Below are 26,236 nucleotides of genomic sequence, written 5' to 3'. Positions count from 1 at the left end.
TAGGCATCTCATATTCTCTCACTTATCCTTAACGCTTTGAATAAGTAAGTATTCTTTTCCTCATTTTGCAGATAGGAAGCTGGAACTCAGAGAAGACAAGTGACTCGCCTAAGGTCACATAGCCAGTAAGCAGCAGAGCAAGGATTCAGATCCAGGACTGTTGGCCACTAGAGTCTGGAGTCTTTCTTTTATGTTGTCTCCAACCATCTCTCAGGAGACTCCAATTCTAGACTGGGTCCCAGTCAGGGGCTCAGAGCTGAAAGCCCCTCTTTCAGACCCTTATGTACATACCCTACGGGAGCAGCAGGTCTGGACCAGGCCATGGTAGACATGGAACTCCAGCAGGAATGTCAGCGGACTCCTGTACTGCCCGACCCAGGGCATCCTTTCTCTCTGTCCCAGGCCTGTAGAGCTGGGCTTATTTTCAGGGCTGGATGAGTGGATTTTTCCCAGTGGAGTGTGGATTGTCCACAGTTGGGCCAAATAGAGGCCCCTCCCTCCCATAGGAGAAAAGGGGAAAGGGGGAAGGGGAGCAGAGCAGCCTTCCAGAAGGGATAGCTTTGCTGAGTTTCAGCCTAATATCCTGGAGCTATTCCTAGGTAGATTGTGGTCAGTGGAATTATGCTTTTGTCAGGCTGCTGGGAGTTTCAATAAAATCTTTATGGCCTGGAAAGTTCTCTTTATGGAAATCAGATTATTGAAGTGCCTGCTGGGGGGAGGGCTTCACCAGCCTGCCTTGCTCCCCCCACTGCCTCCTTCCTCCCCTTCAGAACAGCTCCCCAACTCAGCTCCTTTCCTCCCCTCCCCACAAGCCCCCAGCTCGCAGGGACATTTGAGCTCCTCACACTGAGACGTGAGGAGGGCTTTGGCAGGTAGAGGGGCACTGAGAGGGTGCATCAAAGGTGCTAGTGGGACTGCAAAATTAATGCTGCAAGATAGCCCACTCCCATTCTCCCACCGTCACGCCCGTTGAAGAGCCCTGGTTTTGCCATTTCTGGGTCGATCTTCCTCTGCTCTTGGCTCCCTCTGTTGGCAGACCCAAGATTCTGGGCCTTAGCAAACAGCTGAGCCCCTCCCCCCATCCCCCCCCCCCCCACCATCCCCAGCCCTGCCCATCTGTCTAGAGAGCCTTCCTGCCCGGCATCTTGTGGGGCCGGAGTTTGGGTTGAACCCCAAGGCAGTGTTGCTCCAGCTCTAGGGGAGCTTTCTTGAGAGTGCCCTGCCCTGTGGCTCTTTCTTGGGGGTGGAGGAGCAACTATAGTTGAGGCCCCCCCACACTCCACCCCATAAACCGCCTGCTTGGGGAGGGCCTGCCCTAGGAGGTTTTCCTTGTGGCTTTCTAGGAGGTTTCAATTTAGCAAAAGGAAAGTGGTTTGGACCAAATGGTCTCTTTCAGGGCTAGAGTCTTTTAAAAGCCCTCTGAAATGTGGTGCTTTTGCCTACCGAAGCTCTCTCGCTGCCTGCATCCCAGCATCCTCCCTGGGAGATCTTCCATTAAGTTTCTAATTCAAGAGGCATCCTGTCCTCCGAGGAATGATTGAAGGACCTGGAAAAGAGAAGACTGAAGGGGCCAGAGGCTTTGTGTTCAGCCCTTTGACGGGCTGTCACGGGACAGAGGAAGCCGATGTGTTCTGTGTGGTTCCAGCAGCAGGGCTAAACCATGCCCCTGTTGGTATTTTTACCCTATTATCATCTGGAATCATCCAAGCAACAATATGAGGTAAGGAGTATTGTCCCCAGTTTACAGATGAGGAAACTAAGACCCAGGTCCACACAGCTAGGAAGGGGCGGGGCTGCCTTTCAAAGCCAGGTCATCTGACATCAAATCTAGCATTCTCCACATCCTGACCAATGGACAAAGGCAACAAGTAGGCAGCATTGAGTTCTGCGTAGGCGGCCCTTTGGAGCCACCCCAGCCAGCAGCCCCAACGCCACCCATGCACCGATTTCAGCAACCGCCTGGAACCCACTCCCTGTTGGATCCCATCTCTCTTCCACCCCGACCCTGCTCTAGACCTGTACCCCAGCTTCGCATCTGCCCCTGGCATTTCTCTTTGCCTGGGGGCATCACTCATTCTCCCCAGTGGACTTGCCCTCAGACTTTCCTCACGTTAGACCTCTCAGAACCGAACCCAGCCCAGGTAGTTTGCCTTGTGCTCCCATCCTGTCCACTCTCGCCCTCTTGATTTGACAATAAGGAAGAACTTTCTAACAGAGCTGTCCAAGGATGGACAGGTGGGGCTGGTTGCTCAGGGCCCAGGCATTGGGTTGGGGTCTGTCCGAGCTGGGAATCCTTCCAGTGATTTCTCTTGACTTAGGTATGCATTTTTCTGTGAGCCCTTCTATGATTGTGCCCAGGTTTTACACTCACCCTCTTGTTTCCCATTCTCTCTCTCTCCCAACCTCAGTCTCTCTTTTTTTTGCCCTTTTCTATTTATTCTTTTCACTTATTCTCTCTTTATCTTTCTCTGTGCATTTTTACCTCTCCCTCCTTCTCTGCACCTCTCCGTTTCTGCTTCTGCTTTTCTGTTTGTCTTCCTTCCCTTAATCCCAGTCTCTCTCTGTCTCTCCTCTCCCTCTCCTGCCCTCCCTCTCTCATACTTATCTCTCTCTTTCATTGTCTCTCTAGCTCAGTCTTCCACCTCTTTCACTTTTACTCTAGGTCCCACTGTATTCTCCTCTCTCTCTCTCTCTCTCTCTCTCTCTCTCTCTCTCTCTCTCATATTTTTCCATTTCTCTGACTTTGCCTCCCCTGCCCCAACCCTCCCCTTCAGAGCCTCCCCTGACTGAGGGCCTGCTCTATTTGCCACAACCTGCCTTCCTCATCTCCCTTCCAAGGAGCCACCTATGTCTTCTGTGTTTCTCCAGTCTCAAGCTGTGACGTCTGTGGTAGCTGATACTGGGGAGCTGGACGTGAGCAAGATCATCTTGGCCCCTGGGAAGCTACAGGAAACCTTGGGCCCTGCAACTTCTCTCCAAAAAGGAAGAAGTGACATCTTAGCTCCCTTCAGGCCCCAGCTGGAGCGAGCTTCTGGTTGTCTCAGAGACTGAAGGATTCAGGAATGAGTCACTGACACTTAAGAAGCCCTGTCTTTGTGTCCAGCTCCACCGTGGACACTCTTTGTCCATGTTTGGAAGCCACTCCTCCCTTTTGAAACTCACTTCAGTTCCGGCCTCCCCCTCATTCCAGAACAGCTTGAAGTCTGCTCCTGAAGGAGCAGAGAGGAGCTCAGTGTTGCTGGAGTCTACAGTCGGGGATGGCTACTTGGGTGGGGGATAGGAGGAGATGTCAAGGGATGAGACTGGAGAGGTAGCCTGGGGCCAGGCCAGGTAAGGAGTTTGGACTGTATCTTGAGGCTGCTGGGAGATATTGAAAGTTCTTAAGCAGGAGAAAGGAGATCTATCTGTAATTTACAAGATCACTCTGGCCACTGGGAGGATTCTGGATTATAGAGGAGCAAGAGTGGAAGCAGGGAGACTGTGGAAAAGGATGTTGGGTAGTCTAAGTAAGAGGCAATGGAGGCTTGGACCAGGGTGGCGGCAGTGAATATGGAGCGAAGCGGACTTTTTCTGGTATATCTAGAATACAGCAGCAATGGGGCTTGGGGGTTGATCAGCTGGAGGCATGGTAGAGAGGGAGGTGTGAAAGCAAATTCTGGCTTGCACAATTGGGTGGCTAGTGATTCCTGTCATTGGCGCAGAAATCACAAGAGAAGGAACAGTGTACAGATTAGTTGAGTTCTAGATTGGCCATGTGGAATTTGAAGTGCTCGCGGACCATCCAGATTGAGAGAGCGGTCAGGCAGTGGCAGATCCTGTAGCTCAGAAGGTAAGTCTGGAAGGGGCTAGACATGTGAGGGATACAAGCAAAGAGACAGGCAGTAAAGCCACGGGAGTGGGTGAGCTGGCCCTGAGCAAGGACAGAGCATAAGAGGAGAGGGCTAAGGTTAGGGTCTGGGGAGACTTCTGGAATGAGTAGAGCAAGAGAAAATCTGTCAAGAAAACTGAGCAGGGTTGGATCAGAGAGGCAAGAGGACATTTAGAGAATGCAGGGGCAGAGAAGCCAAGGGAAGAGAGTGTCCCCAAAAGGAGAGGCTGACCAACTGTGTCAAATGTGAAGTCAAATATGAGGAAAAGAAAGTGTCCAGCAGATTTGTGATTAGAAGTTCTTTGGTGACTTTCATAAGAGAATTTTTCAGCAGCGATGGGCATGGTGATTGGACTGCAGTAGTTGAAAGGTGGGGACAGCTGAGTGTGTCTGCCCTAAATTCTGCCACATTCCACTTCTCTATTTAGGATTGAAGAGGACCCAGCAAGCTTCCATTGCTTTCCACGATACTCAGGTCTCCTGCTCCCTCCCCCATTCCTCTACACACACACACACACACACACACACACACACACACACACACACGCGCGCGCGCGCACACACACACACACACACACACACACACACTTCCTTGCTTCTTTTTGCTTCAGCAGACTGAATTCTAGGGCTTCACACCACCCCTTTCCCACTTCAGACTCAGAAATAAATTGCTCACTGCCCCAATGGTGAAACCTTATCTGGTCTGGTAAAAATGTGTGTCTGGAGCAGCTGAGCTCCACGTTTCAGCCAAGGGGGTGAGCTGGCCGCTGGCTGGCTTGCCTGAAGCCCGGAGTGGGGGCGGTGGTGGGAGATGGAGAGGAAGACACAAAGCAGAGACTAAGATGGGTGTGAGGAGCCGGGAAGGGGAGGGTAATGAGGAAAGAGGATGGGGAAGTGGGAATGCCATAACTGTAAACACTTTCTGGAGTCACAGATTTGCATTTAAATCTTGGCTTCACTACTTCCTACCTCCGTGGCAAGTAATTATCTTCTCTGAGCCTCAATTTGCTCATCTACAAAATGGGTTTAATAATAATAATACCTACCTCACTGGTGCTCTTCATTAGGCAGAATATCTTCTTATTATGACTATCATTCTTATTCTTATTTCAGGATGGATCTGGTGTTGGGAGAAGGCCAGGCAGCTCTCTGGGGACCTTGCCTGGGCTAGGGAAGCAACCACCCAGGAAGGGCCTGTAGTCTCTTCTTGGATTTCCAGGGAAGGCTCAAAGGAGTCTAACAGTGGTAGGAAGAGGCAGCAAAGATGTACTGAGTAAGAATCAAAGCATGGTCATTAGGCCCCAAGCTCAGCAGTTCCAGCAGTCCCAGCAGTCCTTTAGCTTTGGACCAGAGACAGCCTCCAGAAGGGAAGGCAGCCCAGCTTCCCTCAACTGCACACCAAGGCTCACCCATTTTCAGGCCTAGTTCTGGTGAACCATGACCATAGCTTTGCACAGAAACCTCCAGCCAGCTGCTTGCCACATGCTGCCTGGATTTCAGGGTAGAGGGAGCTTCTGATGCCACAGGAGGGCAGGGAGGCCAGAGGAGCTCACTGGACCTCACCCTCGACCCCTTGCCTCCATGAGCTAAATGTAGAGGCCAGTCCTGCCTTCAGGCCTAGTGTTGACCATCCCTAGCTTCCCTTGCCCCTGGACCCACAGAATTCTGAGGAAATTCCAATGCATGTCTGCCCCCTGTGCTGACCCCCTCCCCAAATCCTACCCCTAACCTCACCCTTGTACCTTGTCAGGAGGTTTCAGGAAAAGGAGATCTACTGCTGAGGGGATCATGGTTGTTGGAAAAAAATCCATCACGACTCTGGGGTGGCAGGAAGTGGAGAAATGAGACACACTCTTCAGGTTGGGGGGTGCCACCTCCTCCTGATTGGCATGGCAGGAAATTGGGGCCTGGACCAGTGCAGAAGCCAAGCCAAGAGGATGTCGGGGCTTCTTCAGGGGCTGTGGGCTAGGAGGCAGCAGTGGTAGACCGTATGGATGCAATCAAGCTTGTTATGACCTCATGGGGAGAAGGGGGAACCCCAGAAGTGAGGGCTTTAGGCTTCGTCCTCACCAGTGGGGGAGGGAGAGGATCTGTGTGACGATGATCATGGAGCATTTAGTGGGGTGAGTGAGAAGTATGAAGATGGATGAGTCAGAAGAGATGGGAGAAGCTAAAGGGGCAGTTTCAGGAAAGCAGCCATCCTCTGTTGACTTGGAGTCAAAGCTTTGGGAGGACCAATCTGGGGATCAGGTGCTGGGGAGGAGCTCCCAGTCCCCCACTTCACAGGTTCCAAGTGTAGCTCTTGCTTGGAAAGGCCGGGGCAGCAGCAGGTGGCGAGTTGGGTTTTAGATGGGTTCTGGTCCTTGCTTATAGCATGAGGTTGCTAAGCCAGGTATCTGGCAAGGCCTCCGGGTGGGAGCCCCACAGGATCCAACGTTGGAAGACTGGGTCCTTATGGATGATCCTTTGAGGAGGTCTGCAGGACAGAGCAGGAAAGGCGGAGTCCGCGACTCAGTGCAGGAGGACTGGGAAAGGGCTGAAGGCCAGGCCCCATAAGGAGCTGGAGCTTCCTGGCATCAAGCAGAGAAGGCGGGGGAATGTGGTCTCTGTTGTAAAAGCTCTGAAGGGCTGTCATGGCCGGAGAGAGCAGAGGGAGCAGGTAGTGTCGGTGTGGACTCAGGGGGCAGAGACTCCTGGGAGAAAGTGGCAGGGAGCCAGAGCACTTCCCCTCAATCCAAGAAAGAATTTTCTGAACAGCTGTCCACACTCAAAACTGGGGAGGAGGGAGGTAGTGAGTGTCCCATCACTGGAGGTGTGTAAGCCAGGGCTGGATGACCACTTTGTGGAGATTCAAAGAGTAGATGGGGTGGTCCCTTGGCATCCTCCGGCCACCCTGTCATGACAATCTCTGGCTCCATGACCTAGATGGGTTAACTCTGTGAGATGGAGTCCAAGGAACTAGTACTCACTCTTAGGGTTCTCTGAGGGGCTGTGACTTGAGTTTGTGCCTCCCAGAAACTTAGCTTGGTGCAGTAGCGTCATGTGGCCATTTATTATGTGGCTCTGCTAGTCTCTCATTACCTGCCCCGCTGGCCTCCAGCCTCTTATGCCATCAACATCTCCCCACGTTGAGTACAGTGGACATGTTTAATGATCCCTTTTTTCATTCCACATGGCTCCTAACAGCTTCATATGTAGCTCAACTCATAAGGCCGTGATTGGCTCCAACTTCATGGTCAGTTGAAGGGATTCTCAAGGATAATTTTGATTATCGGCAGTTGTGCCTTATAGGCTGACCTGAGATGCTGTGCCCACGTAGAGCACTGCTTCTCTGACTGCTGAATAATGCTCCAAGGCACAAAGCAGTATGCTGGGGTGGGAACGGTTTGAGGCCTGGACAGAAAGCATATCTCTCCGGATGCCTGGGGCTTCCATCCCTCTCTTAACACAGGCCAAATCGCCCTCCTGGATTGTCCCTACTCCTTAGCTAGAGATCCTGTTTGCCCTGCCTTCTAAAAAGTCCAGAATCCAGACATGTTTTTTACCCCCTCACGACTTCTACCTTGGTTCAAGCCACCATCACCTCTCGTGGGACAACCCCCAGAGCCTCCTTACTTCTTTCTCAGTGTTCACTCCTGCCCTCCATGTTCAACTCACAGTTGCCCTTGTATTTCTGTTAAGGCAGAAGTCAGATCCTGTCACTCACCTGCTCAAAACCCTCCAATGGCTCCATTCTCCTCAGAACAAAAGCCAAATGACTTACAAGGACCCCCAAGATCTGTCCCCCAGGCCACCTCCCTGGCTCCTCTCCCACTGCTGTCTTTATTGTTCATCCCACTCTACTTTCCATTCTCCATACCCACAAAGGGCACACCCAAATCTATGCCTTTGCTCTTCCCTCTACTGGAGATACAGTTTCCATAGAACTTGATATAATACACTCATACCCTTCAATCTCTGCTCCAGTGTCACCTTAACGGAAATGCCTTCTCCCTAACCACGTGAAATTAAATAGTAACTCTGTCAACCTATCCTACCCAGCACCTTACTTACCCCTCTTAAATGCCTTTCCTTTCTCCATATCGTGTCTCACCATTTGTATCCTTATTCATCTATTGCCTTCATCTGACCACTAGACTATATGGCAGGGCCTTCTGTTCTCTGCTATATCCCCAGTACCTAGAACAGTGCCTGGCATGTAGTAGGTGCTCAGTAAATACTGAATGACTGAGTGGTTAGAATGCACCCCTGTAAGCCCACCCCAACACTGGAGGCCCCCTCTGTGCTTCCTATTCCCTAATGACTTGCTGGGCACTGGGCTCAAAGTGACTGTGCCTGTGGAAGCTGACAACTCAGCCTTAGCTGACACCCTAGCCCCACCCTCCTATCCTCCTGATGTCTGCTTTCTGCCTGCCTGGTCCTCTGGCCTGGTATCATCACCTGTGAGACCCAGGACTGTGGCCAGGTGCCTCCTGGCCCATTGGGCTCTCAGGCCTGGAACTTGGCAGGCAGGCCTACTCTGCATGCTGCCACCACTGACGCCATATCAACTAAAGGCACCTGACGACTCGCCCAGCAAGCCCCACAAGGAGTGGAGAAAAGGGGGTTGGGGGAGGATTTGGAGTTTATGCTGTCTGAGCCTCCCTGTGTAGAGGCAAGCCTAGAACGCTGAGCTCTAGAAGGAAGCAGCTCCTACCTCCACGGGCATGTCTGGTGTTATGCAGAGTTGGAGAAGACACTGGAGAAGGGACAGGACAAAGATCTGGCTCTAGAGGTGCAGAGAAAGCCTGCAGGGGAAGCAGACACAGGGCTTGTCAGTGAGGATGAGAGACAGCCAGATGGCCGAGAGTTTGGGGTTCAGGAACTCTCTTCCTGGGGCAGTGACTGGGCCCGAGGCACCCAGAAGGTAACCTGGCAACAAAATCAGGGCCCCATACAGAGAGAGCAGGCTGCCTTGAGCGAATGGGATCACTGCAGCTCACACTGTGGGCAGAGAGGGGAACTGAGTGGATGGATGTGTATTAAGAACCAGAGAGAGAACTTCCATTGAAAGAGTGCCAACCACTCTATTAGACACTTTACCTGCCTTTTTATCACAGCAAATCTATGAAATATGCATAATAATTCCCATTTTACACATGAGCAAATTAAAACTCAGACTTGAAATGGCTTGCCCGGGGTCACAGGTACGAAATGGCAGGCCCAGAAAATGACTTCTGACACCTGGTCCATGGCTCTTTCTATCAAATATGTGTTGAGCACATGCTGTAGTGTGCAAAGTGGAGTATGCGCCTTGTACACATTGTCTAATTTGAGCATTATGACAGCCCTATGAGGTAGGTGGGTGTCGTGCCTATTTTAAAACTTAGAAAACTGAGTCTCAGAACTGGCTAAGGGACTTGACCAGGTAGTGACAGGTGAGGCTCAGTTTTAAGCCAATGTCTGTCACATTCCAAGTCCATACTTTTTAATAGTATATTCCCCAATAAATGTTTGATAGAAAGAGAAAGAAAATAGAAAGAAAGAAAGAAAGAAAGAAAGAAGAAAGAACAGAAAGAAAGAAAGAAGAGAAGGGAAGGAAGGAAGGAAGGAAAGAAGGAAGGAAGGGAAGAAAGAAGGAAAGAAAGGACAAAGACAGCCAACTCTTGGGGGGCCTGGAGGGAAACATCTACCCTGGGGACAGGTTGGTCTCAAGTGATGGCCAGCATCATTCAGATTAGAAGGAATGGAAGAAATCAGATGTGTCTAGGGGGTGGATGAGGTTGGACTCCATTTCCCTCAGGCACTGCAGGGCTGTCCAGAGTGGTGAGCGCCACGTAAAGCACCAGGTAAAGCAGGGCCAGCTTCGTGGATGTGTGATCTGGGCACTCACACAGGGCCCTAGGCTCAGAAAAGCCTCGCACTCGGTTTAATGCTCTGGCCTCACCATCCTGAAATTCTTAATAATTTTTGAACAGGAGCCCCTCATTTTAATTTGGTGCTGGGCCAGTTCTTCTGGGAATCCTAAATCTTAGAGTGATGGTCCTCCTCCTTACCTCCTGATGTCTAAACTTTACACCCAAAGCCCATCCTGTCCATGGTTCCTGAGTAGTGGCCCTAAAGCACGGCTCTGGTGCTAGCAGTCCTCCGCTTTGAGAACCTTCCATGTTTCCCTATTGCTGATAGCTTCACTCCAAACAGTTCAGCCTCCAGAGACTTTCAAGCCCCCACTTGGTCTGTTTTCTCAGGACACCTTCACGTAGACTCTCTCCTTCTGGCCCCTGGCCCTCCTGGGCCTGCCTCGGTCCTTCCGCCGGGCCTTGCTATGCTGAAGCCTTCAGTGCCAACAGGCTGGGAAAGGTGCCCAGGCACCTGGGGAAGAATTCTTCCTTTCTTCCAGTGCACCAGCTCCCCAAGGGCAGGGGTTTTGGTCTGTTCTGTTCACGGCTGTGTTCACAGCACCCAGAAAAGGACCCAGTAGGTACTTACCAAGTAGCAGCTGAATGAATGACTGAATGAATGAATTTGAGGTTCTCCACAATCTGGCTTTAACATGCACTCCAGGCCTGACTCATATGCATTTCAACCCAATGGAACAATTCCTCGTGATGCCCCTCTTCTAGTACTCAGGTTTTCAAATTTGAGCATTTTAAAGACCCAGATCAAAATGCCATTTCCTCAATGAAGTCCCTTATACATCACAGCTGACAGCGACCTCTCCTTCGACTCTCTGTTGTTATTGAGATCTCTTTTCCTCTGTCTTTCTGTCTCTCTCTTGGCTTAAACAACAGAAATTTATATTCTCACAATTCTAGAGGCTGCAAGTCCAAATCAAGATGCCAGCACGGTTGGTGTCTGGTGAGAGCTCTTTTCCTGGTTTGCAGACAGCTGCCTTCTTGCTGTGCCCTCACATGGGGGTGGGTGAGGGTAATTAGAGAGACAGAGAAAGAGAGAGAGAGAGAGAGAGAATGCCCTCTGGTGAGACCTCTCTTAAGGCATTGGCCACTTTTTGTGATGTAGCAGGAGGAATCAAACAGACTTGGGATCAAATCTTTCTATCACTTACTAACTGTGATCTTGATAGCTCACTTGCCTCTCGGAACCTCAGTTCCTTCAACTATAAATTCCCGCTACCTCATAGGGTTGTACAATGAGTTAAACGAAACAGCTTATTGCTAAGTGCATTCAATAAAAATAATGTTGTTATTAATAACAACAATAATAGCAAAATGTTTCAGAGGGTTTTCTAGCGTACGCACGACCACCCTATGAGGCAGACACTATTATTTTTATGCCCATTTTACAGATGGAGACACAGACTTAGAGGTTTAGGAAGCTGCTCAGGGTCACACAGCTAGCAAGTGGTGAGGCCACGTTGGAGAAGCCCAGTGGTCTGCCTCGGGCTCCCTTCCTTTCCCGCTCTTCCCCCAGGTCTTCCTCGGGGCTGAGGCCCCCCACCTTAGGCAGCAGCCTTGTCAGCTCCAGAGCTCACCCCGGCCCAGACCAACTGAGAGGGACTGCATTCGTTCTGAATTACTGAACGTTTGTTTTGAAACGCAAATCACTGGTAATCAGAGGGGCCAGGTAAACAGCGATGCTTCTCTTTCTGTAAATGAAAGCCCTTGGCCGAGCTCACCCGAGGGATATTCTTTTCCTCTTTCTTTTTCTTGGCCCTGAGGAGGGCATGGTTATAGTGTGGTCTCAATGAGGTCTAAATAAAAGCAAACAAGGGCTAATTCAAAACCGACTGCCTTGCCACCCGCATCCTCCCCTTTGCTGCCTCTCTGCCTTCCTTTCCACCACCCTGGCCTTGGATTGGTGGTGGCCCAGTGATACTCCTGGGAGAATCTTAAGGGGTGTCATGAAACTCTCCTCTAACTCTCTAAACAAAGTGAATTTGAACCTGATTTTAACTGAAGAATTAATGGAAACCATATCATCCTTAACTGAGAAGAACCAGGGGAGGGGTGCCCAGAAAGTCCCCAGAGAACCAGGAATTATGGGACTGGGCACACAGGTGACATGGAGAATTGAGGTGATTTTCTAGATTATGAACCCCCAAACCACCTCCATCTCAGCTGGGCTGGGCACCACCGTCACCAATCCACCATCTACAGGGATTAATTCCTCAGCTTCTCTTCCCCACGCCAATGCCTCCATCCCCATTGAACACCGGGTACTGACAAGGTCACTCTCCTAGGTTCCATCAAGGGGGCAGAGCTCTCTTCTTTCAGTGGGTGAGGAGAAGGTAAGGGAGACCCAGAAACCAGTTTCATTTAGCTTAGCAATCCCCCTCCACGGAGTTCCTTTCTCTACCCAGTTCCAGATTAGGGTTGGCTATGAGAGGAAATCGCATACGATCTGGAAGGCAGAAATGTGACAGCAGCATTGAGCTCTGCAGGTTGATGTCGAGGCGCTGCTGAAGCTGACCCATTTCCTTCCCACTCTGCTAGCTCAGCTCACTGGCATGGGGTAGCAGTCGGTCCTAGAGCCCTTCCAGGTCCCCAGATTTTCTTCAGTGAGTCCTGGGCCGGGATCATGTGCAGCCAGCTTCTTCTGCAGGTCACTCACACAGATGAGGCTGGAGGTGGTGAGAGGCAGACGTAGGTCCTGATTTGTCCTCACTCTCTCTCACTTCACGTCCCATCTGTGGCCACCAGATGCAGAGGCCACAACCTTCCACAGGTTTCTTCATCCTCTCCCAAGATGGTGGAAACTCGAATCCTCATAATAAATGCCTTATTTCAGATCACTCCAAGTGGTTCTGCTCCCCTGATCAAACCTGAACAGATACAGTGCTCAATAAATGTTATTTGATTAGTATTATTAGACTGGGAGTTTCACAGGCTGGGACCAGGTATTTGACATCTATGAGTGCACCAAGGGGCCAACAGGGAAGCTGTGAGTTGCTTCCTTGGTGCTTGCCGAACAGAAGGGAATTGAATCAGGGCTCTGGACAATTGGTCAGTACTTGCTTGTGAGCTAAGTCCTGGAGAGGGCAGGATGGACATGCAAATTAGATGTAGCTAATGTGCTCCAGCCCAAGCGGATAGGAAACAGTAACAAACAATGTACAGTGACTAATGGTCATTGATAATAAGAAGAGACAGCACCTGACCACATTGCATGTGTTACCCCATTTACTGCTCACAGTAGCTTCTGAGGTAGGAAGGAGATGTGAACTTCAGAAATAGTGAGTAGCTTGCCCAAGTTCACAGAGAAGACAGTGCTGGGATTCCAATGGAAGAGCTCAGGCTCCAGAGCCTGTGTGGGGCTGTGAGTGCTGGGCCAGTCAGGCACTCCCGTAGTGAGGGAGTCCTGAAGAGTCAGGAGCAAATCCTGCCCCAACACTGCCAAGTCTGAGGGCTCAGAGACTGATGAGGGAGAGCCCCGGGTGGGGGCAGGGCCCAAAGGAGGTTTCTTCATAGGATCACGAGGCTTGAGCTTGGCCTTGAAAACTAAAGAGGACTGAGCCAATTCCCCTTCACCCTGTCTATCCCATCTGTCATCGAGGTCTATGGATGTTTCCAATGGATGCCTTTGATCAACCCCCCTCTCCCATTCCAACCCTCTGGTACCTGTGAGACCACAGACCTTCCCCATCTCTGGCCTGGACCCTTGGCCCAGCCTCTTCCTCCCTGGCCTCCTGACCTCCAGTCTTACCTGTTCAAATCCACACTGGCTTCAAAAGCTATCATTTACAAACTCAGCTCTGATCATGGCATGCCTGCATGCCTCCACCACCCATTAGGGTCCCATGGGACAAAACAATAACCTTAAGATCGAAACATATAAACCTGCTGATAGTCAACTGTTCTTGACCTATAAAAACGGCACATTCTTGGACTTCCCTGATGGCGCAGTGGTTGAGAGGCCGCCTGCCGATGCAGGGGACACGGGTTCGTGCCCCGGTCCGGGAAGATCCCACATGCCGCAGAGCGGCTGGGCCCGTGAGCCATGGCTGCTGAGCCTGCGCGTCCGGAGCCTGTGCTCCACAACGGGAGAGGCCACAACAGTGAGAGGCCCGTGTACCGCAAAAAAAAAAAAAAAAAAAAAGGCACATTCTTCTATTGGTAATACTAATAGCCATAGTTTATTAAGCCCCGACACTGGGTTAAAGCTAGACACATGCCTCCAAACACATCATTCCCACAAGTTTTCCACTCTCTTCCCCCCCACCCCCACCATTGTCTGCCTGCCTCTTTGGGCCTTTTTCTTTCTTACTCTGTCTGCTTTGGTGTTTCCCTCTGTACCCTGGTTTCACTCTGTTGCTGCTTCTTACTGCTTCCCCTACTCTCTATCTCCTTCTGAAAATTTTCTCTCTGTCTCTACCTCTCTGATACTCTATCTCCGTCTCTGTATCTAGCTATCTTTCTTATATGTGTGTCTTACTATTTCTCTCCTCTCCTTCACTCCCATTCTTGCCTTCTCTGTATTTTTCCCTTCCCCTGTCTGTATCTATATTCGTTTGCCCCCTTCCTCTTTTTGTGTGTGTGAGCACGCATGCATGCACGTGTGTCTCCAGACCTGTTTCCTGACCTCCCAAGACGCTGGTATCTGTGAGGCCCACCTGAGGCTGAGGCCCACAGCTCCCCTGACTGGGAGCTGGGAGGACAGAACAGATGGAAGCAGGCATCTGTCTCAGGGGGCCCAGTCCTCAGGCCCAGGGCCTTCTCGCAAAGGCAGTTCCAGGAGCTTGTGGCTTCCCCTGGGGCTGTGGTCTCATCCTGCCTGTAGCCAGGAAGGCAATTGGTGTAGATGGCAACAGCCCAGATGTAAAACCCAGCTGTGCAAATTAGCCCGAGGCCTGTAAGAAATTAGACTGGATCTAAAAGAGATCAGGCTGTGGAAAATGAAAAATGTTAGTTAAAAGAGAAAATTCCTACTCCCACCTCCAGGTCATAGATCACAGAAGAGAATCCTCAAGCCATGAGGACTTCAAGGGGCCATCTGGCTTGGCCGCACCTCAGAACAGGTCAGGCCCCAGCCAGCCAAGACGATGTCTGTCTTTCCATCTTTTCAAGAAGAATACAAGCCAGAGATTCTTCAGCTTTGTCACCCAGTATCTTGTTCTGGGAATGAATCCCTGCACTGTGAAGAAGTTTGTGGAAGAGCCCAGACTCCTGGAGTCACTCATACTGGGGCCCAAATATGCACCTTCACCCCAAATTTCCCCCTCAGTCTTCCACATCTCACCACCCAGCACCACTATTCACCCATATGCCCAGGCTTTGGCATCCTCTTTTCTTTCTCTTTCCCTCATCCAAGGAATCAACAATCCTGAAAGCTCTGACTCCCAGCTGATTCCTTGCACAACCACCACACTTACCGCCATGGGCCCAAAGTCCCCATCATGTCTATCTGGACAGTGCACCCATCCTCGCTGGGCTCCCTGCCTCCACTCTTCTCCCGTATGCTCTATTCTCCAGAGAAGCTGGGTCATGTCATTCAGATCAGGTCATTCCTCTGCTCAAAACCGTCCTTTCACCTCTCATCACACCAAACCCCAAGTATTCCCTGCGGCCAATGAAAACCTCTGTCATCTAACTGCAGTTCCCTACCTCCTTACCCACTCTGCTCTAGCCATGGTGCTCCCTTGCTTTGCACTGAACATACCGAGCTCCTTCCCTCCTCAGGAACTTTGCCCCTGCAATCCCCTCTGTTTAGAATGTTCTTCCCCCAGACCTCCACATGGTGCCCTCCCCTGTTTCATTGCAATCTCTACTCAGAGGTCACCTCCTCCAAGAGGCCTGCTCTAACCATCCTAGCTAAAACAGCACCTGCCTCAGCTCTACCCGCAACAGCACTCTCTAGTCCACAGCCCCCCTGTATTTTTCATCAAAGCATTTATCACTGCTTGGCATTATATTTTCTATTTATTTGATGATTGGCTGTCTTCATCACTGTGTGCCCGGTGCCTAGAACAGTGCTTAGCACTTGATAGGTACTCGGTGGTGGTTGAATGCATGAATGAAATCCTGTTGCTTATAAGCTGTGTGACTTTGGGCAAATTACTTAACTCTTCTGGGTTGTAGTTTTCTCATCTTTAAAATGGGAAGAACTACATCTACCTTGTGAGCTGTTGTGAAGAGTAAATGAGGTAGATATAATGACCACAGTGCATGGCACTAGAAAGTAGTGATTATTAAAATAGCCAATACAGTTTCTACCTGATTTTTATGGTTCTGTCCTCAGTGGAAGTGGAGAACAGCTACTCACCCCATCTAGGTTGAATAACTCTAATCCACTTCATTTGTGTGATGTGGTGGTACAGGAGGCAAGGGATGAGTGAAAGCAGTGGTAAAGGAACATGACAATAAGCTGCTTGCTTCTCAGAATCCACCCAGGGCAGGAGTGAGCCTCAGAGACTTTACATCAACTCTTAAATATGCTAGAAGAGCTAAAGAAAATCATGGTTGGAGGATTAAAGGATACCAAGAAAATGATGTATGAATGAGAATATCAATAAAGAGACAGAAATTATAAAAGTAGAAATTCTGGAGCTGAAAACTACAATAAATGAAGTGAATGTAAGCCACAGATGTCCCCTTTTCTCTACTGAGGGGCCACAGGACAGGTGGACAGGGTCTCTGAGTTAGAGTTGTAAATCCCATGAGTTTCCAGGCGGAGACATTTCATTGCCATTAAGAGGCTTTGGAGTCGGACAGACCTGGGTCCAATTCCAGGTTTAGTGCATAACTTTGGGCAGTGGCTTATCCTCCCTGGCATCAGCAATGATGATTCTAGTAGTCTTCCAGGAGGAAGAAATGAGGTAGTACATGCAAAACCCTACTTAGCACATACTTAGGCCAGTGCCTGGCATGTGGTCAGCACTCCCTAAATGATAGCTATTATTACAAGTATTAGCAGGCTCTCATCCATCCCAAATCTCTAGGCAGCCCTGCATTCCAACAATTTTCTAGAGGTCTGGCTGAAAACTTTTACACCATCCCACCCACCTGCCAGGAAACCACTCCAGCTTCAGACTAGCTCCAGCACATGGAAGTTTTGTCCTGCACAAAGCAAAAGGGCACTAGCTTTCCCTATGGTCAGGAAGATCCAGTCTGGAGACACTGTCCCCACTGTCAGGTACCTATGGGCAAGAAGTAAAGATCCAAGTGACATTGGTAAAATGGAAGAATAGGCAGTTCCAAACACCCATCTCTCCACAGAAAAATCAAAAGGCACACAGAAACTGTCAGTATATAGCAACAAAGCAAACACTGAATCAAGAAAAAGTCCACTTTAAAATGCTTCTGATTTTCAAGGAACTCTCTGTCAAAACACTAGCTGAACATAAAGTCAAGGAACAGAGACTTCAGTGACTACCCATGATAAGAAATATGATCTTTGCAAAAACAGTTGGAAAAGTCACTAAACAAATGGATGACTGTAAACCAACAATTAAGAACAGCAACCACTGAGGAAGATGGAGAATCTGATTTCCAGGGTTACAAGATTATCATGTTCAAATGTCCACTTTTCACCAAAAGTCACAAAATGCATAAAAAGAAAAGGAAAGCATGGTCCATCCAAAGGAAAAATATGAGGATGCTCTGACATTGGACTTACTAGACAAAGACTTAAATTCAACTGTCTTAAATATGCCCAAAGCACTAATGGAAACCATGAGCAAAGAACTAAAGGGAGCCAGGAAAATGATGTATGAACAAAATGAGAATATCAATAAAGAAATAGAAATTATAAAAAGAAACCAACAGAAATTCAGCACTAGAAAAGTATAATAACTGACATTTCAAATTCACTAGGTGGGGGTGTGGGTTCAGCAACAGATTTAAGCAGGCAAAAAAAGAATAGTGAGTTTGAAGACAGGACAATTGCAATTATCCAGTCTGGGTAGCAGAAAGAAAAAAAATGAAGACAAGTGAACAGAGCCTAAGAGACTTGTGGGACACCATCAAGCAGAGCAGCATAAATGCTATGGGAACCCCAGAAGGAGAAGAGAGAGAAAAAGGGACAGAAAGAATGTTTAAGGAAATAATGGCTGAAAACACGCCAAACTTGATGAAAGATTCAAGTCTACACATCCAAGAAGCCCAATGAACCCCAAACTGGTGAAGGCCTAAGAAAAAGGTCTTAAAGGCAGCAAGAGAGAAGTGAATCACGCATATAAGAGATCTTCAATAAGATTATCAATCAATTTCTTATCAGAAACCATAGAGACCAGAAGTCAGTGAGGTGATATACTTAAAAAAGAACACTATGAACAACTGTACACCAACAAATTAGATACTCTAAAGGAAATGGACAAATTCTTAGAAACACACAAATTATAAAAATTCACTGAAGAAAAAATTTTAAAATCTCAACAGCCCTATAACAAGTAAAGAGATAGAATCAGTCATTTGTTTAAAAAACAAAACCCTTCCAACAAAGAAAAATACAGGACCACTTAGTTTCACTGGTGAATTCTACCAAACATTTAAAAAAGATTTAACACCAACACTTCTAAAATTCTTCCCAAAACTGAAGAGAAAGGAACACTTACCGACTCATTCTATAAGGCCAGCATTACTCTGATACCAAAGCCAGATCACAAGAAAATTACATCACTTTACATCGTTACATTACTTCACAAGAAATCATTAATTACATTACATCATTACATCACAAGAAAATCACCAATACCATATATATACACCAAAAATCCTCGGTAAACTACTAGCAAACTAAATCCTGCAACATATAAGGATTCTACACCATGACCAAGGGAGATTTACCTGAGAAATGCAAAAATGATTCAACATAAGAAAATCGATCAATGTAATACACCATAATAATAGAATGAAGTAAAAAAAGAGAGAGATAATCTCAACTGATGCAGAAAAAGCATTTGATGAAAGCCAAACCCCTTTCATGACGAGAACGTTCAGAAAATTAGAATAAGAAGGGAATTTTCTCAGCATGATAAAGCCACATATGAAAAACCCACAGCTAACATCATACTCAATGGTGAAAGACTGAAAGATTTCCCCCTAAGATCAGGAACAAGACAAGATGCTTGCTTTTACCACTGTTAATCTACACTGTACTGGAAGTTCTAGCCAGAGCAACTAGACAAGAAAAAGAAGTAAAAGGTATCCAAATTTGAATGAAAGAAGTAAAACTATCTTTATTCATAGGTAACATGATCTTATACATAGAAAATTCCAAAGAATCCACCAAAAAATCGACTAGACATAGTAAACAAATACTACCCAAAGCAATCTACAGCTTCAATGCATTTTCTATCAAATTCCAATGATTTGGGGGCAAAAATCAAAAAGCCAATCCTCAAAAAATTCATATGGAATTGTGAGGGACCCCACGTAGCCAAACAGTATTGAAAAAGAAGAACAAAGTTAGAGGGCTCACATTTCCCAGTTTTGAAACTTACTCCAAAGCTACACTAACAGCCAGGCTGGGGAGGCAGCATCTCAGACTGGGCAAGGACCAGGGTGACTCTCTCTTTCAGAGGGGACTGTCAACACCTCAACATTTCTCACTCTTTCTATGCTGATGCTGGCAGCAGCCTTACTTCCAACTGGGGACATTTACTGTTCCACATTTTTATGAGGAAAGAATGAAATGGCCACAGAGAAATTCAGAGAAACAGGTTGGAGTCAGGGCTTGGCAAGGTGATGAAGAAGGGCAGGAGTCTCTGCTCTGTGAGACTTTCCCCCCCACCACCCCTGCACTCCAAAGGCTATGGTCATGGAATAGGGGAATGCCACAACCAGAAGGGCCCTTAGAGACCAAAGTCCACTCAACTCCACTTTACAGATAGGGAGACTGAAGTCTGGAAATGGGAAGGGAGTCACCCAAAGTCACACAACGGTTGAACTCAGCGAATAGTAGGACTACTGGGTTGGAAGACTTCTTAAGTGTACCCTAGCTTTCCTAGCAACTCCCAATTTAATGAAGACATGCTCTCAATAGCATTCCCAATGGCAGGTGATTGTCAGGCTGTGGTTTAAACACCTGCAAAAACAAGGGGGGTCACTACCTCCCAAGGCTGACCTGTGTTTCTGGCCTCCTGAGGACAAGTGGGCTGATTGAGAGAGTTCCCTCCTGTTCAGTGAGCCCTGAATGACCATGGTAAGGCCCATCTCTTGTTAAGCCTCCAGAGAGACCTGGGGAAGTCTTGGCTCCCACCAGGTCTCACCTTACTCCCCTCTCTCTCTCATCTGAGCACCTCCTCATTTTGCCTGTGCCTGGGATTTTGTTCCAGCAAAGAAGCAAAGTGTCTCCGTTTCCAGGAGCTGGCTCAACATATACTTTCTGAGCATCACTAACCTCTAAATGCAGCTGAACAGCTTTCCTCCCAAATCCCTCTTTGTGCAGAGAGCAGAAGTGGGAAATTTTCAGGGTCCTTTGTGGTATTTGAGGGGCCTTCATCCAGGGTGGCCTGAATGCTGTCAGTCTGAACCCACACACCCACAACTGAGCTTGTAGGAAAAGGTGATCCAAAGCCCCTGGGGCTCTGGAAATTGTCAGCACCTCCAGGGCCTACCTTTGCTTGGGGAAGAGCTCCTCTCTAACTCTCCCCCTGCCCCAGCTCTGGCAGCCTGATGTCCCACTTTTCCTGCCCACCCCACCCCACCCCACCCCCACCGACACTTCAATAACAAGACCCATTGTCTATGGTAGTCTCAACTTCTTCTCCATTTTACAGGTGAGAAAATCGAGACTCTCAGTGAGGTTGGGCTGCTGCAGATTGTGGGTTCAGCACTTGGAGCCTCCCAGGAGCCTGTGGGAATGCTGTCTTCACTCACCCACACCTGAGTGCTTGGCCGGACCTACTTGCACACTCTGGGCAGACCTTGTCTCACCTGACTCCGACATGCCCAAGGCTGGGAAAGGCCTATAGAGAAGGCTCAAAGCCTGGACCCCAGGAAGGCACTGCTGATGGTGGGCCTAGTGACTATCACCATTATTAGCAGTTGGCTTTCCTGCCCATGCACATTTGCCCATAGCCCTATGTGCGCACCATGAGGGTGACACTGGCACCAAGGGGCACACTGGGATCTACCCCCGCCCAGCCCAGCCTGCCCAGGTCACCACTGCCCCTGCAGGACCCCACTGATGCCAAATCTGCCTCTGTGCTTGGCAGGAAGCTGGCCTTTACCCTCAGTCCACTCCTCTTGCCCTGTCCTGCTCTTTCTCTTACATCTCCTTTCTTTGCACATGGAGCTTACTTATAAATCCTGAAAACGCAAACCCCCATAAATTCTCAACTCATTCTGCAGATATTTCCTGCGTTGGGGTTTTCGGCAGCGTCTGCTGGTTTGAAGTTCCCTCTTTATTTGTCCTGGGGGCACCATTACTCTCAACTTCAGCGGTTTTCCTGCTCTGTAGTCTTTGCCAGACTCCATCAGAGGAAGAGAAAATTGGTGAAAGAATAATAATTATTATTGTTATAAATATATATTTCATTTTGGTTTCATTTTTTTTCCCTCTAGGCCTTGATGAGAATCTCAGGCAGAGGCCGGCAAGGGGGTGGCTTCTTCACGGACCTCAGGGCAATGGGCTTGCCCTGTCAGAGCCTGGCACTTTGCCCTCCTGATAAAGGCATCTGCCAAAAGGCCATTCTTTGCTATTCTACCCAAATTTACCCAGTTCTCCAGCAGCTTTCTTCCCACGAAAACCCCTGGCTCAAGTTCCCAAGTCTCCAGGAAGCCTCATTAAGCAAGAAGCAAAGCACCTACGGCATATGAGACATTTTCAAATGCATGGGCACGATTATTTCTCACCATGTCCATATAAAGGCAGGCATTTTTTGGTCCCATTTTACAGAGGAGGAGGCTGAGGCTCTGAGAGGAGAAGATAGTGGTTCAAGGTGATCCAACTAGCAAATAGAAAAGCTGGGATTTAAATCCAGGTCTGACTGGCCCCAAAGCCAATCAATATTCGTTCCACTGGACTACACTCTCTCTCCTCCTCCAAGCTCCTGAACGACATCTTTTATGAACTCCAGTATCTCACACGTGGAACCAAGTTGCCTTGTCTTGCTCTATACTCGTTTCAGGAATCCATATGACTATATAGGTTCTCAGAATTTGAGAACCTTAGAGATCAATTCGTTTAAGGACTTAATACTACAGAAAAGAAAACTGAGGCCCAGAGAGGGCATGTGCCTGGTACACACAGCATATTAGTGGTTTTCTTCATGAGATATAAGCTCATTGAGGACAGAAACCATACTTCCCCTTACATTTCTTATACGTGTCTCCATCTGCCCCCCAAAACACACACAGATACACTTGCACACAACACTGGACACAATATCCAGCACAGACAAAACAAACTGTGACTTGTTCAGTGACACTGACTACTGGGTGCCAGTTAATCTTACTTAACTGTCAGAGTAACCCTGTGTGGTCCAATTTCTGGATGAGATCACAGAGGCTCAGAGATAGGAAGTGGCTTGTCCCAGGTCACATAGTAAGGAAACAGCCAAGGCAAGATTAGAACTCACAGTCTGACAGACTGTGAGCCCAGGGTCTTGCCATTGTTCCACACAGCCTGGCTTTAGAAACAGAACAACAACCACTGTAGCTAACATTTATTGAACTCGCATGAATCTTCCTCATCTTACAGGTGAGAAAACTGGGGCCTAGAAAACCTGAGAAACTTCCCCAAAGCCAAAAAACTAGTGAGTGGCTGAGCCAAACTGATTCATTCCCAGAGTGCTCTTCACATTCTATAGGAGATCCTCCTTATCTGCAGATAATCGATACCGGGGGTGGGGGGAAATTCCACTTGAAGTGAATCTATTTCATTTCAAGCAAATCTTAAAAAAATTGTTTGAATTTATCACCAAAAACGGAACAAACAATTATGAAAAGCAGTTTATGTTTCACGAATTGAGGCTGAAATTGCAGTTCTGTTCTAGCTTTTAGGACTAGCAAAGAATGACTCAAGCACTAGTTGCTTTATGGAGTGATTTTTCTGACAAAATGGAATGACAGCACGGCATGACATTTTTACTTTGCTTTTTATAGAATGATCATAAAGAAGATCATATTATAAAAAAAAATAGTAATCCGAGGACTTTGGTTTCCCCAAGGACATCTCTTAATAATTTGAGTCAAATCATTATTCTTTGAAGCCTGTATCTTGTTCTCATCCTTGTGGACCTGCTCTTCTTCAACTATTAACTGATCGAATTCTGCCCGGTTTTCACGTGTCCGTGGCTTTTCTGAGATTCCGGCAGTCTTCCAATATCACTTTTGTTGACTTCATGAGCTCCTAAATCCTTTCTCATATTTGCAGTTTCACTTTGTAAAATTATTGGCATTGTATCTGCTCTTTACCCTCTGATGTTGATAACAATCAGAAAAGACTGATCTTAGATGTTGGTGTCAACCTGGGAAGGAGGCCAGAGTAATTTTATAATTGGCCAGTTCATTGGTGAGTATCTTCATGGTCTTCTGCTTTGCTACCAAACCTTCTGACTGCAGGGACTTGAAAATGAATACTTGGATAATAAAGGCCCCTTGTACTACCTCAGTAAGCTCTTAACAATGAACAAGTAATTAGTAATCAGTAAGCACAGCAAATAGGGAAGCACTGGATTTATATCTCAGCTCTGTCACTTCCTAGATGTGTTACTTTAGGCAAGTTACTCTGTTATTTCATCTCAGCAAGCCTTAGTCTCCTCTTCCGTATGATGGAAATGTGGTAGTATTTTGGTGCCCTTCCTTCCACCTCAAATAAGTAAGCTAATCCAATCACAGCTTTTCCTTTCCCTTTGCTAGTGGTTGGTTCAGGAATGAACACATGGCCCAATCCTGGCTGAGGAGACATGAGGAGAAGTCTACCCAGGGACATCTGGGAAAGATTTCCTCCCTCCTAAGGAGAAAAAGAGAGAGTTTTTCTTTTCCTCCAGGTGATGGTATGCCTGGAAGTGATGTTTCAAACTGCCTTACACAGCAGTTTTTCTGAGGATGGCAGAACAAAGAGATGAAAGTATCCTAGTTCCCTGCGGACATTGTTGAGCCATTGATTTTGCCATGCCTGAAACCAGCTCTACCTGTGGACATCCTGTTATTTGAGATAATATACTTCCTAATTGTCTAAGCCAGTTTGATAATGGTTTCTTTTACTCGCCACTTAAAGGAATCCAAATTGGAAAAGCAGAAATAAAATTGTCATTATTTGCTGATGACACGATACTATACATAGAAAATCCTAAAGACACCACCAGAAAACCACTAGAGGTCATCAATGAATTTGATAAATTTGCAGGATACAAAATTAACACACAGAAATCTGTTGCACTTCTATACACTAACAACAAAAGATCAGAAAGAGCAATTAAAGAAACAATCACAGTTACCATTGCACCAAAAAGAATAAAATACTTAGGAATAAACCTACCTAAGGAGACAAAAGACCTGTACTCTGAAACCTATAAGATGCTGATGAAAGAAATTGAAGATGACACAAACAGATGGAAAGATATACCACATTCTTGGAGTGGAAGAATCAATATTGTCAAAATGACTATACTACCCAAAGCATCTACAGATTCAATGCAATCCCTATCAAACTACCAATGGCATTTTTCACAGAACTAGAACAAAAAATGTCACAATTAGTATGGAAACACAAAAGACCCTGAATAGCTGAAGTAATCCTGAGAAAGAAAAACGGTGCTGGAGGAATCGGACACGCTGACTTCAGACTATACTACAAAGCTACAGTAATCAAGACAGTATGGTACTGGCACAAAAACGGAAATATACATCAATGGAACAGGATAGAAAGCCCAGAGATAAACCCACGCACATATGGTCACCTTACCTTTGATAAAGGAGGCAAGAATATACAATGGGGAAAAGAGAGTCTCTTCAATAAATGGTGCTGGGAAAACTGGACAGCTATATGTAAAAGAAAATGAAATTAGAATATTATTTAACACACAAAAATAAACTCAAAATGGATTAAGGACCTAAATGTAAGACCAGATACTGTAAAACTCCTAGAGAAAATCATAGGCAGAACACTCTTTGATATAAATTGCAGCAATATCTTTTTCAAGCCATCTCCTAGAGTAATGGAAATAAAAACAAAAATAAGCAAATGGGACCTAATTAAACTCAAAAGCTTTTGCACAGCCAAGGAAACCATAGACAAAATGAAAAGGCAACCCACAGAATGGGAGAAAGTATTAGCAAACAATGTGACTGACAAGGGATTAGTCTCCAAAATTTACAAACAGCTCATGCAGCTTAATATCAAAAGAACCATCAACTCAATCAAAAAATGGGCAGAAGATCTAAACAGACATTTCTCCAAAGAAGGCATACAGATGGCCAAGAGGCACATGAAAAGATGCTCAACATCGCTAATTATTAGAGAAATGCAAATCAAAACTACAATGAGGTATCACCTCACACCAGTCAGAATGGCCATCGTCAAAAAATCTACAAACAATAAATGCTGGAGAGGGTGTGGAGAAAAGGGAACCCTCCTACACTGTTGGTGGGAATGTAAATTGGTACAGCCACTATGGAAACCAGTATGGAGGTTCCTTAAAAAACTAAAAACAGAGCTACCATATGATTCAGCAATCCCACTCCTGGGCATATATCCGGAGAAAAACATGGTTCTAAAGGATACATGCACCCAATGTTCATTGCAGCGCTGTTTACAGTAACCAAGGCATGGAAGCAACCTAAATGTCCATTGAGAGATGAATGGTTAAAGAAGATGTGGCACGTATATACAATGGACTATTACTCAGCCATTAAACAGAGTGAAATAATGGTATTTGCAGCAACATGGATGGACCTGGAGATTATCATACTAAGTGAAGTAAGTCAGACAGAGAAAGACAGATATCATATGATATCATTTATATGTGGAATCTAAAAAAAAGTGATACAAATGAACTTATTTACGAAACAGAAACAGACTTAGTGAACGAACTTATGTTTACCAGGGGGCATGGGTGGGGGAAGGGATAGATTGGGACTTTGGGATTGACATGTACACACTGCTATATTTAAAACAGATAACCAACAAGGATCTACTGTATAGCACATGGAACTCTGCTCAGTATTATGTAACAACCTAAATGGGAAAAGAATTTGAAAAAAATAGATACATGTATATGTATAACTGAATCATTTGGCTGTACACCTGAAACTAATGCAACGTTGTCAATCAATGATTCTTCAATATAAAATAAAAATTATAAAAATAAAACATTCTAATGGACACAAGTAACTGTTTCACACGGATTTTAGAATTAAATAAGATAATCCATGTAAAGGGCTTAGTTTAGCGCTCAATGCATGTTATTTTAAGTACTTGGAAGTTAAAGAGTACTTGCTTACTTATTTACAGCTAAAAATGGGGGTTTTTTGTACCTTTTTTTAG

General features: G+C 47.0%; 1 long non-coding RNA gene across 2 annotated transcripts in view; it reads left to right on the top strand.

Annotated features, from left to right (window-relative positions):
- LOC149744294 (uncharacterized) overlaps positions 1-26,012 on the top strand; it is a 43,760-nt gene extending 17,748 nt beyond the window's left edge. Inside the window, exons 3-4 of one of the 2 annotated variants that reach the window (XR_016391354.1) lie at positions 72-20,758; positions 21,310-26,012. This is a non-coding gene — a long non-coding RNA (uncharacterized LOC149744294). The remainder of the gene's footprint in view (positions 1-71; positions 20,759-21,309) is intronic. The other variant, XR_016391355.1, reaches the window with a different exon arrangement.
- The last annotated feature ends 224 nt before the right edge of the window (positions 26,013-26,236 follow it).

The sequence above is a fragment of the Delphinapterus leucas genome, chromosome X, assembly GCF_059928025.1.
Source record: "Delphinapterus leucas isolate spDelLeu-1000000601 "Yukka" chromosome X, BTC_Dleu_Yukka2, whole genome shotgun sequence".
NCBI classification, from domain to species: domain Eukaryota; kingdom Metazoa; phylum Chordata; class Mammalia; order Artiodactyla; family Monodontidae; genus Delphinapterus; species Delphinapterus leucas.
The sequence above is the reverse complement of the archived record's forward strand: the minus strand, read 5'-3'. Positions and strand labels throughout refer to the sequence as shown.